Raw genomic sequence first — 18505 nt, 5'->3', positions numbered from 1 at the left:
AGCGCTGCATTTTCTCATTTTCCTGAGCAGGCGCGGGTGTCCCATATGGTCTAGCGGTCAGGATTCTTGGTTTTCACCCAGGCGGCCCGGGTTCGACTCCCGGTATGGGAACAGTGCTTTAGTGTATGGCCCAAGTTGAAGTTAGTTTAGCTTCTCCAGCTGAACGCTTGACTTAGTAGAAATGAAAGCAAGAGTAGTTAGGTTCTCATTTCCACAAGCTTTCTGTGGGCCAGTGGTGCAATGGATGAATCAGAAGATTCCAGAATCAACACACGGAGGATTTGCTTTAGCTCTCTCTTACCCAGTCCATCATAATGGTCCTTTCTGATGGCTAACTCTAATAAACTAGTAAAGCTGCCTCTCTGAATCTGGCTGTAATAGCCCATATTCAGGGGTGAGGTTGGTCTCAACATCCCTGGATCAAACCTGTGCAAAGTGAAATGAGGCTAGTTTTCACTACAGCAGGCACATGGTTTTCTGTCAAAAAAAACAAACTAATCAGGCTAATGGAGGTTGATGTCCCTGAGGTTCATTTTCTCACACTACACAACGGCCTGCATGTTTCCAATAAAGGTCCAAATCAGATTGCAAGATTTTGTTAGAAGTAAGGTGGGAATTTGCATTTACTTAGTACAGGTTGCCTTGCTATGAGTATAGCACACGCAATCAACATTTAGCACACGCAATCAACATTTCTCACTGTACCACGCTTTTCAGGGGTGAGGTTGGTCTCAAAGTCCCTGGATCAAACCTGTGAAATGAGACTGGTTTTCACTACAGCAGGTAAAAGGTGTGCCTCTTCATCCAGCATATGGTTTTCTGTCACAAAAAAAACAAAAAAACAAAAAAACTGATCAGGCTACGGGAGGTTGATGTGCCTGAGGTTCATTTTCTCACACAACACAACGGCCTGCATGTTTCCAATAAAGGTCAAAATCAGATTGCAAGATTTTGTTAGAAGTAAGGTGGGAATTTGCATTTACTTAGTACAGGTTGCCTTGCTATGAGTATAGCACACGCAATCAACATTTCTCACTGTACCAGGCCAAAGAAGTGCCAGAATGTCCCACGCCGCATCTAGCAGTTGATTTTCTGGCCGAGTGGCACCCCTCCTCATTCCAGAAGTGTGGAGTGCCGTGATCGTATAGTGGTTAGTACTCTGCGTTGTGGTCGCAGCAACCCTGGTTCGAATCCGGGTCACGGCATGGAGTTTTCTACCTCACCCCTGAATCCTAAGGTTGAGCATGTCTTTTCCACTCGAAAAGCACAAGTAGATCGGACGACGGCTCCATGGGCCAGTGGCGCAATGGATAACGCGTCTGAATACGGATCAGAAGATTCTAGGTTCAACTCCTGGTTGGCTCAGTTCCCTTTTACCTCACTCCAAAGGTGTGCCTTTGCAACCCACTCTGGCAGCTGAGTTTCCGGCAGACCACTCATAATCTCTGGAATGCTGCGAGTCATGATCCTACTCAAGTCAGCACGCTGGCTTACTATAGCTGGCTTCCAAGTTTGCCATGTGGAAAGCAAAACGAGGCAGGCCGACAGTGTGCCGGTGCCTCCCGCTCGTGGTCCAGCAGCTGATTTTCTGGCAGTATAACAGGTCTGTGACGATCAGAACGTAGTGGTTAGTACTACGTGGCCCCGGAAACCCCGGTTGGGACGCGATTGACCGCGCTGCATTTTCTCATTTTCCTGAGCAGGCGCGGATGTCCCATATGGTCTAGCGGTCAGGATTCTTGGTTTTCACCCAGGCGCCCGGGTTCCACTCCCGGTATGGGAACGGTGCTTTAGTGTATGGCCCAAGTTGAACTTAGTTTAGCTTCTCCAGCTGAACGCTTGACTTAGTAGAAATGACAGCATAAGTAGTTAGGTTCTCATTTCCACAAGCTTTCTGTGGGCCAGTGGTGCAATGGATGAATCATAAGATTCCAGAATCAACACCTGGAGGATTTGCTTTAGCTCTCTCTTACCCCGTCCAACATCCTGGCCCCGTCTGATCGCTAACTCTAATAGACTAGTAAAGCTGCCGCTCTGAATCTGGCTGTAGTAGCCCCTTTTCAGGGGTGAGGTTGGTCTCAATGTTCCTGGATCAAACCTGTGCAAAGTGAAATGAGGCTGGTTTTCACTACATCCAGCATATGGTTTTCTGTCAAAAATAAATAAATAACTTATCAGGCTACGGGAGGTTGATGTGCCTGAGGTTCATTTTCTCACACAACACAACGGCCTGCATGTTTCTAATAAAGGTCAAAATCAGATTGCAAGATTTTGTTAGAAGTTAGGTGGGAATTTGCATTTACCTAGGACAGGTTGCCTTGCTATGAATATAGCACACGCAATCAACATTTCTCACTGTACTACGCTTTTCAGGGATGAGGTTGGTCTCAACGTCCCTGGATCAAACCTGTGCAAAGTGAAATGAGGCTGGTTTTCACTACAGCAGGCAAAAGGTGTGCCTCTTCATCCAGCATATGGTTTTCTGTCACAAAAAAAAAAAAAAAAAAACTGATCAGGCTACGGGAGGTTGATGTGCCTGAGGTTCATTTTCTCACACAACACAACGGCCTGCATGTTTCCAATAAAGGTCAAAATCAGATTGCAAGATTTTGTTAGAAGTTAGGTGGGAATTTGCATTTACCTAGTACAGGTTGCCTTGCTATGAGTAAAGCATACGCAATCAACATTTCTCACTGTACCACGCTTTTCAGGGGTGAGGTTGGTCTCAACGTCCCTGGATAAAACCTGTGCAAAGTGAAATGAGGCTGGTTTTCACTACATCCAGCATATGGTTTTCTGTCACAAAAAAAAAAAAAAAAAAAAAAAAAACTTATCAGGCTACAGGAGGTTGATGTGCCTGAGGTTCATTTTCTCACACAACACCATGGCCTGCATGTTTCCAATAAAGGTCAAAATCAGATTGCAAGATTTTGTTAGAAGTTAGGTGGGAATTTGCATTTACCTAGTACAGGTTGCCTTGCTATGAGTATAGCACACGCAATCAACATTTCTCACTGTACCAGGCCAAAGAAGTGCCAGAATGTCCCACGCCGCATCTAGCAGTTGATTTTCTGGCCGAGTGGCACCCCTCCTCATTCCAGAAGTGTGGAGTGCCGTGATCGTATAGTGGTTAGTACTCTGCGTTGTGGTCGCAGCAACCCTGGTTCGAATCCGGGTCACGGCATGGAGTTTTCTACCTCACCCCTGAATCCTAAGGTTGAGCATGTCTTTTCCACTCGAAAAGCACAAGTAGATCGGACGACGGCTCCATGGGCCAGTGGCGCAATGGATAACGCGTCTGAATACGGATCAGAAGATTCTAGGTTCAACTCCTGGTTGGCTCAGTTCCCTTTTACCTCACTCCAAAGGTGTGCCTTTGCAACCCACTCTGGCAGCTGAGTTTCCGGCAGACCACTCATAATCTCTGGAATGCTGCGAGTCATGATCCTACTCAAGTCAGCACGCTGGCTTACTATAGCTGGCTTCCAAGTTTGCCATGTGGAAAGCAAAACGAGGCAGGCCGACAGTGTGCCGGTGCCTCCCGCTCGTGGTCCAGCAGCTGATTTTCTGGCAGTATAACAGGTCTGTGACGATCATAACGTAGTGGTTAGTACTACGTGGCCCCGGAAACCCCGGTTGGGACGCGATTGACAGCGCTGCATTTTCTCATTTTCCTGAGCAGGCGCGGATGTCCCATATGGTCTAGCGGTCAGGATTCTTGGTTTTCACCCAGGCGGCCCGGGTTCGACTCCCGGTATGGGAACAGTGCTTTAGTGTATGGCCCAAGTTGAAGTTAGTTTAGCTTCTCCAGCTGAACGCTTGACTTAGTAGAAATGAAAGCAAGAGTAGTTAGGTTCTCATTTCCACAAGCTTTCTGTGGGCCAGTGGTGCAATGGATGAATCAGAAGATTCCAGAATCAACACACGGAGGATTTGCTTTAGCTCTCTCTTACCCAGTCCATCATAATGGTCCTTTCTGATGGCTAACTCTAATAAACTAGTAAAGCTGCCTCTCTGAATCTGGCTGTAATAGCCCATATTCAGGGGTGAGGTTGGTCTCAACATCCCTGGATCAAACCTGTGCAAAGTGAAATGAGGCTAGTTTTCACTACAGCAGGCACATGGTTTTCTGTCAAAAAAAACAAACTAATCAGGCTAATGGAGGTTGATGTCCCTGAGGTTCATTTTCTCACACTACACAACGGCCTGCATGTTTCCAATAAAGGTCCAAATCAGATTGCAAGATTTTGTTAGAAGTAAGGTGGGAATTTGCATTTACTTAGTACAGGTTGCCTTGCTATGAGTATAGCACACGCAATCAACATTTAGCACACGCAATCAACATTTCTCACTGTACCACGCTTTTCAGGGGTGAGGTTGGTCTCAAAGTCCCTGGATCAAACCTGTGAAATGAGACTGGTTTTCACTACAGCAGGTAAAAGGTGTGCCTCTTCATCCAGCATATGGTTTTCTGTCACAAAAAAAACAAAAAAACAAAAAAACTGATCAGGCTACGGGAGGTTGATGTGCCTGAGGTTCATTTTCTCACACAACACAACGGCCTGCATGTTTCCAATAAAGGTCAAAATCAGATTGCAAGATTTTGTTAGAAGTAAGGTGGGAATTTGCATTTACTTAGTACAGGTTGCCTTGCTATGAGTATAGCACACGCAATCAACATTTCTCACTGTACCAGGCCAAAGAAGTGCCAGAATGTCCCACGCCGCATCTAGCAGTTGATTTTCTGGCCGAGTGGCACCCCTCCTCATTCCAGAAGTGTGGAGTGCCGTGATCGTATAGTGGTTAGTACTCTGCGTTGTGGTCGCAGCAACCCTGGTTCGAATCCGGGTCACGGCATGGAGTTTTCTACCTCACCCCTGAATCCTAAGGTTGAGCATGTCTTTTCCACTCGAAAAGCACAAGTAGATCGGACGACGGCTCCATGGGCCAGTGGCGCAATGGATAACGCGTCTGAATACGGATCAGAAGATTCTAGGTTCAACTCCTGGTTGGCTCAGTTCCCTTTTACCTCACTCCAAAGGTGTGCCTTTGCAACCCACTCTGGCAGCTGAGTTTCCGGCAGACCACTCATAATCTCTGGAATGCTGCGAGTCATGATCCTACTCAAGTCAGCACGCTGGCTTACTATAGCTGGCTTCCAAGTTTGCCATGTGGAAAGCAAAACGAGGCAGGCCGACAGTGTGCCGGTGCCTCCCGCTCGTGGTCCAGCAGCTGATTTTCTGGCAGTATAACAGGTCTGTGACGATCAGAACGTAGTGGTTAGTACTACGTGGCCCCGGAAACCCCGGTTGGGACGCGATTGACCGCGCTGCATTTTCTCATTTTCCTGAGCAGGCGCGGATGTCCCATATGGTCTAGCGGTCAGGATTCTTGGTTTTCACCCAGGCGCCCGGGTTCCACTCCCGGTATGGGAACGGTGCTTTAGTGTATGGCCCAAGTTGAACTTAGTTTAGCTTCTCCAGCTGAACGCTTGACTTAGTAGAAATGACAGCATAAGTAGTTAGGTTCTCATTTCCACAAGCTTTCTGTGGGCCAGTGGTGCAATGGATGAATCATAAGATTCCAGAATCAACACCTGGAGGATTTGCTTTAGCTCTCTCTTACCCCGTCCAACATCCTGGCCCCGTCTGATCGCTAACTCTAATAGACTAGTAAAGCTGCCGCTCTGAATCTGGCTGTAGTAGCCCCTTTTCAGGGGTGAGGTTGGTCTCAATGTTCCTGGATCAAACCTGTGCAAAGTGAAATGAGGCTGGTTTTCACTACATCCAGCATATGGTTTTCTGTCAAAAATAAATAAATAACTTATCAGGCTACGGGAGGTTGATGTGCCTGAGGTTCATTTTCTCACACAACACAACGGCCTGCATGTTTCTAATAAAGGTCAAAATCAGATTGCAAGATTTTGTTAGAAGTTAGGTGGGAATTTGCATTTACCTAGGACAGGTTGCCTTGCTATGAATATAGCACACGCAATCAACATTTCTCACTGTACTACGCTTTTCAGGGATGAGGTTGGTCTCAACGTCCCTGGATCAAACCTGTGCAAAGTGAAATGAGGCTGGTTTTCACTACAGCAGGCAAAAGGTGTGCCTCTTCATCCAGCATATGGTTTTCTGTCACAAAAAAAAAAAAAAAAAAACTGATCAGGCTACGGGAGGTTGATGTGCCTGAGGTTCATTTTCTCACACAACACAACGGCCTGCATGTTTCCAATAAAGGTCAAAATCAGATTGCAAGATTTTGTTAGAAGTTAGGTGGGAATTTGCATTTACCTAGTACAGGTTGCCTTGCTATGAGTAAAGCATACGCAATCAACATTTCTCACTGTACCACGCTTTTCAGGGGTGAGGTTGGTCTCAACGTCCCTGGATAAAACCTGTGCAAAGTGAAATGAGGCTGGTTTTCACTACATCCAGCATATGGTTTTCTGTCACAAAAAAAAAAAAAAAAAAAAAAAAAACTTATCAGGCTACAGGAGGTTGATGTGCCTGAGGTTCATTTTCTCACACAACACCATGGCCTGCATGTTTCCAATAAAGGTCAAAATCAGATTGCAAGATTTTGTTAGAAGTTAGGTGGGAATTTGCATTTACCTAGTACAGGTTGCCTTGCTATGAGTATAGCACACGCAATCAACATTTCTCACTGTACCAGGCCAAAGAAGTGCCAGAATGTCCCACGCCGCATCTAGCAGTTGATTTTCTGGCCGAGTGGCACCCCTCCTCATTCCAGAAGTGTGGAGTGCCGTGATCGTATAGTGGTTAGTACTCTGCGTTGTGGTCGCAGCAACCCTGGTTCGAATCCGGGTCACGGCATGGAGTTTTCTACCTCACCCCTGAATCCTAAGGTTGAGCATGTCTTTTCCACTCGAAAAGCACAAGTAGATCGGACGACGGCTCCATGGGCCAGTGGCGCAATGGATAACGCGTCTGAATACGGATCAGAAGATTCTAGGTTCAACTCCTGGTTGGCTCAGTTCCCTTTTACCTCACTCCAAAGGTGTGCCTTTGCAACCCACTCTGGCAGCTGAGTTTCCGGCAGACCACTCATAATCTCTGGAATGCTGCGAGTCATGATCCTACTCAAGTCAGCACGCTGGCTTACTATAGCTGGCTTCCAAGTTTGCCATGTGGAAAGCAAAACGAGGCAGGCCGACAGTGTGCCGGTGCCTCCCGCTCGTGGTCCAGCAGCTGATTTTCTGGCAGTATAACAGGTCTGTGACGATCAGAACGTAGTGGTTAGTACTACGTGGCCCCGGAAACCCCGGTTGGGACGCGATTGACCGCGCTGCATTTTCTCATTTTCCTGAGCAGGCGCGGATGTCCCATATGGTCTAGCGGTCAGGATTCTTGGTTTTCACCCAGGCGCCCGGGTTCCACTCCCGGTATGGGAACGGTGCTTTAGTGTATGGCCCAAGTTGAACTTAGTTTAGCTTCTCCAGCTGAACGCTTGACTTAGTAGAAATGACAGCATAAGTAGTTAGGTTCTCATTTCCACAAGCTTTCTGTGGGCCAGTGGTGCAATGGATGAATCATAAGATTCCAGAATCAACACCTGGAGGATTTGCTTTAGCTCTCTCTTACCCCGTCCAACATCCTGGCCCCGTCTGATCGCTAACTCTAATAGACTAGTAAAGCTGCCGCTCTGAATCTGGCTGTAGTAGCCCCTTTTCAGGGGTGAGGTTGGTCTCAATGTTCCTGGATCAAACCTGTGCAAAGTGAAATGAGGCTGGTTTTCACTACATCCAGCATATGGTTTTCTGTCAAAAATAAATAAATAACTTATCAGGCTACGGGAGGTTGATGTGCCTGAGGTTCATTTTCTCACACAACACAACGGCCTGCATGTTTCTAATAAAGGTCAAAATCAGATTGCAAGATTTTGTTAGAAGTTAGGTGGGAATTTGCATTTACCTAGGACAGGTTGCCTTGCTATGAATATAGCACACGCAATCAACATTTCTCACTGTACTACGCTTTTCAGGGATGAGGTTGGTCTCAACGTCCCTGGATCAAACCTGTGCAAAGTGAAATGAGGCTGGTTTTCACTACAGCAGGCAAAAGGTGTGCCTCTTCATCCAGCATATGGTTTTCTGTCACAAAAAAAAAAAAAAAAAAACTGATCAGGCTACGGGAGGTTGATGTGCCTGAGGTTCATTTTCTCACACAACACAACGGCCTGCATGTTTCCAATAAAGGTCAAAATCAGATTGCAAGATTTTGTTAGAAGTTAGGTGGGAATTTGCATTTACCTAGTACAGGTTGCCTTGCTATGAGTAAAGCATACGCAATCAACATTTCTCACTGTACCACGCTTTTCAGGGGTGAGGTTGGTCTCAACGTCCCTGGATAAAACCTGTGCAAAGTGAAATGAGGCTGGTTTTCACTACATCCAGCATATGGTTTTCTGTCACAAAAAAAAAAAAAAAAAAAAAAAAAACTTATCAGGCTACAGGAGGTTGATGTGCCTGAGGTTCATTTTCTCACACAACACAACGGCCTGCATGTTTCCAATAAAGGTCAAAATCAGATTGCAAGATTTTGTTAGAAGTTATGTGGGAATTTGCATTTACCTAGTATAGGTTGCCTTGCTATGAGTATAGCACACGCAATCAACATTTCTCACTGTACCACGCTTTTCAGGGGTGAGGTTGGTCTCAACGTCCCTGGATCAAACCTGTGCAAAGTGAAATGAGGCTGGTTTTCACTACATCCAGCATATGGCTTTCTGTCAAAAAGAAATAAATAAAAAAAAAACTCATCAGGCTACGGGAGGTTGATGTGCCTGAGGTTCATTTTCTCACACAACACCATGGCCTGCATGTTTCCAATAAAGGTCAAAATCAGATTGCAAGATTTTGTTAGAAGTTAGGTGGGAATTTGCATTTACCTAGGACAGGTTGCCTTGTGTTGTGCATAAAAATGACATGAAATAAACACGAGGGAGACTGAGTATGAGTAAATATGTAATTTTATTGGTAATTCACAGGACGGGTGGGTGCGTAGTCTGGAGGAGAGTAAGAGGGGGAAGAAAATGGGGTGCGTCCTGGGGACATGGGGAAATCAGGGTGGGTGAAGTGAACGGACCACTGAGAGTCGGGCGGACTGGTGGGTGAGAAGAGGGACGAATGGTCGGGGCACGGATCAGAGAAGACAACATCATCCTCGGATTGGAAGCTAGAGGGGGGTTCTGGTTCTGACTGTGTAGAGGCGTCAACACGCACGTTCGTGGGGCAGATTCTGTACCGAAGAAGAGGGGGGAACCCCGGGTCTCTATTCTTAGGGGGGGTGCTGCGAAGATAGTTAAGTAGCATCATGATATCAGCCGTGAGATGCACAAGCTGGTAATGAGTGTCCAGATCCAGATCCAGGTCCAGTAACGGAGAGAGAGGGGACTGACGACGGGCACCGGCACCTAGACATACAGAAGCGGTTTTAGTCAGAGGTGGATAAATTGGTAAAACACTTTAAAGATCTTTATGGGTTATTAGTCGAAATAGTCAAAAGAAGTGTACGAGCTGAGGAGTGCTAAAATACACACACACACACGCTCGTACAGTCAAGGGCGGGCAAGTAGACACAACATACACACACACACTCTCTCTTTCTCATACACACACACGAATAACTTTAATAATATCTTATAGTAATAGAGAAACTCTATAAAAAACAGAATAGTAGGATATGCAGGACAGTAGAACTGTAATGATATTAAGAAGTTGGAAGTACAGTAAACCGCTTTTCAAGTAGTATAAATATATATAAAATAAGAAATATAGTGCAAATATGAAAATAAATTATAAACGAGAAATACAGGAAAAATAGAAAAATATAACTTACTCATGATTCAGATGGTGAAGATTCTCGTCTCGCAAGGAAAGCCTTAATTTTTAGAGAACCATGAAGAGAGCCAGTTATAAGGGTGGCTGGGTCAAACTGCCCCCCCCCCTCGAGATAACGATAAGACCAAGGTCCCTCCCGGTTGTTTAGTCATCTTGTCTACGTCATTTTATTTCCCTAGGTAATTGAGAATCCTGGTTTCTGACCACCTAGGTAATTGAGAATCCTGGTTTCTGACCACCTAGGTAAATGAGAATCCTGGTTTCTGATTCTCTATGTAATTCAAAACGCTGGGTTTTTATTTTCTGGGTTATTAGAAATGCCTGGGTTCTGATTCTATGTGTAAGTGAAATAGGCCTTTTCGGGAAACATATGGGTTATCTAGTGTGTAAATACAGTATAAATACTGGAGCTTAAGCTCAGGGTATTGGGATCACTTCTGAGAATTCTCATCGGTGTGGATCTCGTGTGGTGGAATGGAACAATAAAGCTGGACCCTTGCTTCTTCTCACTCACGGCTGGTGTATTTTTTCTATCTCCAACTGGGCTCAGAGGTAGATGTGAGTATTGGCTTCTAAGTTGAGTTTTAAATGTTTTTGGGTAATAGGCTAAATTTGAGCCAACATTTGGCACCCCAGATGGGACTGGGCTAAGATCTATATGTCTGGAATCTCTCCTGTGGTACTTCGCTCTCTAAGCAACAGACAGGCCGTATAGGAAAAGGCATTGCAGACGCCTGTTATTTCAAAGCTCTGTTTTAGTGGTCTGTTGCTACGACTGAGAAGCCCCGGGGTGGGAAGAAAGACTAAGTGGGTCTCCAAAAGAACCTGGAGTGAGTGAGAAGAGGTAAGAGAAGTGTGGATTGTAGAAGATTGTACTTATTGTAATTGTATAAGGTTCATAAGACTGTGTAAGGATATGGCATATGTGTTGTGTGAGTGAAAGTCCTGCAATACCGCTGGAGGAAGGGAAAAAAGGTAGAAAAAAGAGAAGAGAAATAGAGAAATACTCCAGGGCGGGGATAGAAAGCAGGTGGAAAATGAGGCCTCAGACCCCAGATACCGGCTACTAGACTAGACTAGCAGACTAGTGGCGGCTGCATTGGTGGGGACCCCTAATACCGCTGGAAAAAGATTAGATAAAAGATAGATAGATTAGATTCCAGGGCTGGATAGAGAGGGGAATAAATCCTGGGCCCAGGTCCGGGTCGTGCAATACAGCATGCCCAGTGTATGAATGGAATATGTACTAACAAATGTGTGTGCTTAAAATATATGTGCTTATAATATGTATAATATGAGTGTGGTGTGAGAGCGTGTAAGTTTTGGAGACAGGGAAAATGTATTTATTAGTGCTCTGAACATGAGCTCCATACCTAAAGTATTGGATAAGTGGGATAAGATTCAGAGAAAAGAATTCTTTTGGAGAAAGTTGGATTTAATTTGTATGACTGTAAGCTTCATGCATACGGAGCTGGTATGTAGGTGCTTTATACTTTGAAAACTTCATGTAGTAACATAAATAAGCGTAATAATGTGGAATACAATGTGTGTATGGGAGCTTGCCTGCGTTGTTGATAGAACGGAGGGGTGTATGTGTGTGTTCTTGTCTGTCCTTATCTGTGCGTCTGTGTGGAAATAGGGAGGAAGGACAAGGGGAAAAAAAACAAAAAAAAAAGGAAAAAAAAACAAAACAAAAAAAAAAAAAGGGAAAAAGATTGTGTGATCCGGGAACAGGAAAACTGAAGGTGGGAGAAAAGTATATTGTCGGGGCCATTATTGAGAAATGACTGCCACAAGGCCCACACGGGTGAGGTTTCCAACTCAGGACGGGGAAAGTAGGCGGCTGCAGCATCCACAGGGACACAATGGAGCCCGCGTGAAAGAAATACAAAACGATGCAGGAGTAAGTGAAATTTTGTCCTGGTTAAAACGGGGGGCTCAAAAAGACGGTGCGGGAATATGGCGCAGTGTAGAAGGGTTGTGTATAGCCCCAGTCAGCCGCCTCCCACGCTTGATCAAAGACACCCATGGCGTGGATCATGTCAATAAGACTGAAATGATCCGGAAAATCCGTCAGGAATGGTGGTCCCCTCAGCTGGCCTCACAGGTGGACCAAATGGTGAACGCATGTGCTGTGTGCATCAACCACAACGTGCGAAAGAACCTCACCACCCCCTTAGGACATATTCCCCCGCCGACGGGACCGTTTCGGCATCTAATGATGAATCATATAGACATGGGAGCGGAGTTCCAGGTAGATGGGAAACGCTTCCTTCTGGTCATAGTGGACCGCTTTAGCCAGTGGGTGGAGGCGACTGCTACTTCTGAGGAAGATGTGGAGTCCGCCGCTAAATTTTTATGTTGTGAGGTCATACCTCGATTCGGGATCCCTGATTTTTTGAGTTCAGACAATGGCATCCACTTCGTAAATAACGTCCTTAAGTATGTTGCATCGGCCTTGAAGGTTGATCATAAGCTAGGATGTGTATATCTTCCTGAGTCCCAAAGCACGATGGACCCAGGGTACCGCACCCTAACTAATAAATTGGCAAAAATATGCGATGACTCACACCTAAACTCAAATCCACCGACAGTTATATTCACAGGTTAGAGAAGCAATCCATGGTGGGGACGGGGTATGGGAGGATGTACGTTTAGTGGCCCCCGGGGATAGAGTACACATTCGTATGTTTCAGAGAAATAGCCCCCTCGGGGCACGTCGGGAAGGACCCTTCACTGTGGTCGCTGCAACCGCCTCGGCTGTGAGAGTTGAAGAGAGAGATCATTGGTACCACTTAAACCAGTGCGTCCGTGCCGGAGCAGATACGGGACGGCGAGGACCAACAACCCCAGGCCCTGCCACTACAGGGCAGCCCATGGGGACGGAGGTGTTAACCGACAGCGACTCGGATACCTCACTTATGGGTCCGGCCTACGGCACTCGAGCCCAGGCTAAACGACGGGCTGTGGAAAGGCTAGATAGACCGGCCCAGTCGGATGCCGGTAGCTCAACAGGCTCTTCGTTCCTCTCCTCTCCATACGATGATATTGACCCTGTTACCTCCCCCCGAGCTGAAGCGGGAGACGTAGCTGCCGTCCCGCTAGTAACCCCACCAGAGGCAGAATTGTTATCAACACTCGCCACTCTCTGGCAATCTGATAACCTTGATGACCCCATGCCTATGAGCACTATTGATTTGGATATGCTGCAGGCCCTTGAGGTACAGTTAAGCACACCTCCCCCCGTGCCCCCTGAGCTCCAGTCTCCGCAGGGATCTTTACACACTCCCCTACCATTGAGTCGAGAGAACACTGGTTCAGCAGAGTAGCTGGGGTGGGGGCGCCTTATACCACAGGGCTAAGAGTTCCTGTTCAGACCAGAGGGTGATGTTCGGAAGAACACACCTTCATTGTATAATTTACTGATCATGATCTAGACTGCGTACAGTCCTATATATAGATTGTGACAGGTCAATAGCTTGCGTGCCTTTAACTGTAATTGGAAGTCGGTATGATTCCCTGTTTGTAAACTGAATGAGGACGGTTATCTAAACCACCGAGCGCGCGAGAGAGGGAGAGAGCGCGTGCGAGAGATTTCTGTTTTTTCCCCTTTTTCCAATCCTTTAGTTATCTCACGCTCTACATTAAAGTCAAAGTGATTCAATGTATATATATATATATATATATATACGTGGATATATTCCTGTAAAAATTAAAATCAATCAGCATGTCTTGATGTTATCAGTCCGGAGAGAACTTTAATAATAGTTTATGTGGTGTGCATTGTGCCACTTAGTTTCCTCTGCACAGACATCTTTGCCTGACTAATGATAAAATTAACATGTGAACCTGTTCGTTTTGAGTGATATTAATAAAAAACCCTGAAAAGTAAAACCGACCCGAGGTAACAGCCTCTGGCTGATCGCAATGTGGTCTGTATCAGGCTAGGTCACATCCTCCCTGTTGAGATAATGTTGAGCCTAAACATTTGGTTTTAGAGAGCAGTCTACCTTCATGAACTGACTCGCTAACAAGAGCTGGAGTAACCATAACTAATTTGTGTAGGTGATTCCTATACGGGTATGTGTCTATACAATATCTTAAGCAGTGTAAGTGCGAATTCTTCTGGCGTGTGGTATTCATGTTGTATAATGCGGAATAATTTCTGCATGTTTTCTCTTTAAATGCTGTGTATATGTCCAATGATAAGTAATTAGTAAGATCAGATGGCAGTAGTAGTCTGCACATCTTAAATTATTTGTAATGTGTTGTACGCCTGTTACAGATGTGATATCTAAGTCCGTAACATTAGAATAAGGTGATGATTACTTAATGTGGAATTCGGGTTTTGCAGGGAGTACGAGTATCTGGATTAGACAGCCTTGCATAATGGTTCCTTTTGCCGACATGTTGTGCTGATATGAGTTTGGGAGGTAGTTTAATTACGGTCCCTTTACAACAGTGTAATTTGAAGTGATTTGTTTTTTCCTGAACCGTAGACTGGTGAATAGAATAGAGTAGTTATGCAAATATATGGGTGTGTGTATATATATATACATATACGGTGTGCTATGGATATGTCATACAAAATATACGAGTTACAATATTTAAATAATACAAAGCAGTGGTCACAAACTCGAGAAAGGGAGGATATACTGCACAACCTCTGAAGTGAATTGAATTGATAATACGTTATACAGCAGCTGAGAACTGATAAAAACTGAGAGCTAAGAACTAGATGCAGGTGTGTGTGATCTGGGAATTGCAGTTCATGGCAGCCAGCCATGTTTGTGGACCGCAGTGAAGGATGGGAAATGTGGTTTGTGATATGAGTAGATTTAACACTACCTTAATATGGTCAAATACAGTTTAAATGAAATGGATAAAATTATAGGGCGAATCTTATGCTTCTTACAATTGTGCGTTCAGCCAAGGTAACAACTTGGTGGTAAATTGAAACAAAGCTCACAGATGATAAATTTTATTTTAGACTAAGTTAAATACATATTCACATTCCTCCAAAGTGAGCAACATTTAAATGTCATGTATGAAGGATCTGAGTGATATTTTGAGTACAGTATTTTGGTACAGTTATAAGTTAATAAGAAACAAAATGCATGTACATGCATGTATACCATTTAGACTAAAGACTAGTGCTGTACACATAGAACCAAATTCACTAGGTTGTTTTGAATGAAAATTAGTGGGATAAAAGTGGCTAGAGGACTGTAAATGCATATCTAGATCTCAACCTCATTTACTCTATTTTAGTTCTATCTTATTGGGATTATCACTCGTTAGCACAGATGGAATGTTAATATGTTCGGGTAGTGTGCACCACAAATTTCCAGACTAAAGGAATTTTGGTTTCCTTTCTCAATATCTTTCTGGTAAATGAAAAACAGGAAGGGATAAGAATGTATCTTTGTCAATTGGGTTTGTACTTTTAAAAGTAAACGGACTAGAACTATTTTACAGGGATAACTATACATGAGAGTGGAAAACCCCTTTAAGAGAGGTGTTATTCGATTGATTAGAGCAGTGGAGATTACTTTAGTAATTTTTTTTTTAAATGATTTGATAGACCAACATTATTTAATCTCTGCAGCAATATTTCCTGATTCACTGTGTTGAGAGCCTCTTCTAAATCAACAGACAAGGAAGTGCAGAGGGTACCGTGACATTGTTTTAAGACTTTCAAAACAACAGTTGTGCTGATATGTTTATATGACCTTAGACTTCTTGCAGACTGATAACATGTGAACGGTTCACTGAAAAAGCTGTCTACAAGGGACAGGAGGCTTTAGGATTGGACTGTAATGATCTAATATAGTTGGATGTCCCTGATTTAATTTAATAAAATAAAATAAATAAAAAAGAAAGCTGATTTCCAAATTTCTGGTATAACCCCGTTGTCAATGAAGGATTAAAATGATAAGTTAAAAGAGATAAAATAATATCAACTGCTAAGTTTAGAAATACAGACTCCACACAATCAGGGCCTTGTGATGTGTTTATATCGAACTTGAGTGATCTGTAAACATTAGAAGTCTTAACACGTTAAAAACTGAACTCTCGTGTCGAATTGTTTTTAATAGCTTACTGCTTTATTAAAATCAGGGTATAGTAAATCACGATGAATATTCACCGTTTTAAGACCGAGATCTGATGCATAAATTGAACATTTAATGATGGGTTTTGCAGTTGTGTGTTCCCAGTTGTCTGTCTCCAGTTTCCAGTACTATTGTCCTGTAAACAATATCTTCGATCCTCAGAAAAAGGATGAAAGGACATGCCCACTTAGTCTAGCATTATTACAGCAAGCTGTGATAACAAAAGCGATAAGTTTTGCGATACAACCAACCCACCCAGTAACCATTATTTATAGTATGATGGATATAGAATACATATATAGATATATATATATATATATATATATATAGATATATATATATATATATATATATATATATATATAAGATGTCCCAACTGTAACCTATAACTGTAATTCCATTCCACATGATATTATTATTGATCAGCGCTTTTTTCCAAGTGACTGCATGTGAGAGCTCAAGGCCGTGACTCCCCTTAACATGCCTAGATTAGTAGGACACCTGGAAGCGTCTCCTTCGGGGGCTGTGGGCTCCCCTGCGGTGTACTCCTCTGTGGTCATAGACTCCCTTGCACGCTCCCAAGGCCGTCAGGACATGATTGGGGTCATCCTCCGCCCCATAAAAGCACAACAAATGTTCCTGGACGTTATCAAGTATGGTCTGCAGTAGATCACTGATTGCTCACTAAAGGACAACATCCTGAGATCCGGGTGTTCTTTGGACAAGCCTGACATTGAATGGACCTATGCTTTGCACCTGAACTATGGCTGGCAAACTACAACAAAGACTGTGTCTTACGTGTGACTGAAAGGGGGGGTGCTGCTTGGGGGGGTCCCGGCTCAGGAGAATGCGGCGCTTACAGGGCTGAAGTTTATGTATTGAAAACATTGGATTTGGTGGCACAAGGATTGCCAGGCTGGAGAGGCTCTCTTAGTGTGGATCATTGGGAAAATTGCTCTCTCACACATCGATCTTACGTTCATCACACCAGGTCATTTCTATTTTGAAAGAACAGGATATAGGGATATGGGGTTAATCTATGTACCACCCGAACTAAAATTCTTAAACCTGTTAGTGTGCCTAACTCACCAACTGTGGTGTTGTAATGGTGTAATTAATTCTGTGGAGCCAGTCACTGAGAACACTCACGATTGCCCAGCCGAAATTCGTATTTCGTTGAGCTTAAAAGTTTTGGGTCCGAAATTTCACAAACATTATGAACACCCTGTTCTGCCCAATTGGCTGAATTGAAGTCTATCACTAAAGAATGCAACCTGGTTAAGGGTAGAATTGTTAAAAAAAAATAAAAAATAAATAAAAAATAATATAAATACTGACGTTTAGGCCCATGGATTGTGTCGTCTGTTTGGAGTTGTTTGAATGCAATGAGGTTCTATGAAAAAATTGGAACGCCACTTATCGAACAGATAGTTTAATTGAATTCTGACTGCACTTCTTGCTGTATGTATTACAGCTGCCCATGATCTTAGTTAGTGTGCGAGGGGGAAGGTAGAGGAATGATCTCTGTACTTGCAGGCAACGGTGGAGGATCACCTGAAGTGTGCTCAAAATTATTTATTTTTTCCTTGACCTTGGATAGGTCTGGCATACCCTGATTTGTGTTTGATGTAATTTGTGCTGATACTAAACGTATTTTGGTAGATGCTCTACCTCTTGCACTAATGACCTATCACATGCAGACTAACAGCAATATGTATCTAACACCGCATGAAATGCTTACGGGTCGACCCATGTCTGTGTCTGTTCCTTATGATGGACGGCCGCTGGAGTAATTGCAGATGAATCAAAAACATATATAAGACCACTAACTATTATGTATGGAGCTATATATTCACAGGAACACAGCTGAGTGCAGTGTTATGTGTGAGGCGTCACCGCCTCAACGGGGGGAGGAGGTGTTCACCGGAGGTGTTCACCCGGAGGTGTTCACCCGGAGCCGCGAGAGAATGCTGACTATGAGAATGCCTCAATCCTCCAATGACGAGATGGTGGGGAACACGTGAAGGTCCGGTACGAAGCTTCAACGGGGGGTCTGCTCAGTCAGTGGCAGACAGGATGAGAAGATGTGCAGATCCATGCCCTGGTTGTACGTGCTAGCCTAACCTCTCCCCAAAGGGTGGCTCTCTACAGTACGTAAAGTGCTTGAGCTGAAGACAACCAGCATACAGAGAGATATTGCATACAACAGACTGTCAAGTATTGTTATAAAATGTTATAAAATGTTTGTGATATGACGCACTCAGGCATGAGAAAAGTATAATGGTGCTGCCGAGCACATAGTGCTGGCAGGGTGGGAATTTTTCCTCGTAGGAGGTTTTTTCACCCACCCCTGACTGCAAAAGACTGGGGTTTGGTTTTTGAGGGGAAGCAAAAATCTGCAGGTCCCGACAAATGCAAAACTGTGGGCTGACAGGCCTAGTTGAGAAAGATAGGGACGTGTAGATCCAATCAAGTAGTTAGTTATTGTAGTGGCCACTCATACGTACGGCAGTAGTAGTAGTAATGAATG

At 44.2% G+C, this 18505-nt stretch overlaps 9 non-coding genes across 9 annotated transcripts; all 9 read left to right on the top strand.

Moving 5' to 3' along the window:
* The first annotated feature begins 39 nt into the window (after nucleotides 1–39).
* Nucleotides 40–111, top strand: trnae-uuc (transfer RNA glutamic acid (anticodon UUC)). Its single transcript has one exon. It is a non-coding gene; the product is annotated as a tRNA-Glu (tRNA).
* A 1022-nt stretch (nucleotides 112–1133) lies between these two features.
* Nucleotides 1134–1205, top strand: trnah-gug (transfer RNA histidin (anticodon GUG)). Its single transcript has one exon. It is a non-coding gene; the product is annotated as a tRNA-His (tRNA).
* Nucleotides 1206–1712: 507 nt separating this feature from the next.
* On the top strand, nucleotides 1713–1783 carry trnae-uuc (transfer RNA glutamic acid (anticodon UUC)). Its single transcript has one exon. It is a non-coding gene; the product is annotated as a tRNA-Glu (tRNA).
* A 1329-nt stretch (nucleotides 1784–3112) lies between these two features.
* trnah-gug (transfer RNA histidin (anticodon GUG)) lies at nucleotides 3113–3184 on the top strand. The gene has a single exon. It is a non-coding gene; the product is annotated as a tRNA-His (tRNA).
* A 507-nt stretch (nucleotides 3185–3691) lies between these two features.
* On the top strand, nucleotides 3692–3763 carry trnae-uuc (transfer RNA glutamic acid (anticodon UUC)). Its single transcript has one exon. It is a non-coding gene; the product is annotated as a tRNA-Glu (tRNA).
* Nucleotides 3764–4785: 1022 nt separating this feature from the next.
* trnah-gug (transfer RNA histidin (anticodon GUG)) lies at nucleotides 4786–4857 on the top strand. Its single transcript has one exon. It is a non-coding gene; the product is annotated as a tRNA-His (tRNA).
* Nucleotides 4858–5364: 507 nt separating this feature from the next.
* On the top strand, nucleotides 5365–5435 carry trnae-uuc (transfer RNA glutamic acid (anticodon UUC)). Its single transcript has one exon. It is a non-coding gene; the product is annotated as a tRNA-Glu (tRNA).
* A 1329-nt stretch (nucleotides 5436–6764) lies between these two features.
* Nucleotides 6765–6836, top strand: trnah-gug (transfer RNA histidin (anticodon GUG)). Its single transcript has one exon. It is a non-coding gene; the product is annotated as a tRNA-His (tRNA).
* A 507-nt stretch (nucleotides 6837–7343) lies between these two features.
* On the top strand, nucleotides 7344–7414 carry trnae-uuc (transfer RNA glutamic acid (anticodon UUC)). Its single transcript has one exon. It is a non-coding gene; the product is annotated as a tRNA-Glu (tRNA).
* The last annotated feature ends 11091 nt before the right edge of the window (nucleotides 7415–18505 follow it).

The sequence above is a fragment of the Ictalurus punctatus genome, chromosome 9 (assembly GCF_001660625.3).
Source record: "Ictalurus punctatus breed USDA103 chromosome 9, Coco_2.0, whole genome shotgun sequence".
NCBI classification, from domain to species: domain Eukaryota; kingdom Metazoa; phylum Chordata; class Actinopteri; order Siluriformes; family Ictaluridae; genus Ictalurus; species Ictalurus punctatus.
The sequence above is the reverse complement of the archived record's forward strand: the minus strand, read 5'-3'. Positions and strand labels throughout refer to the sequence as shown.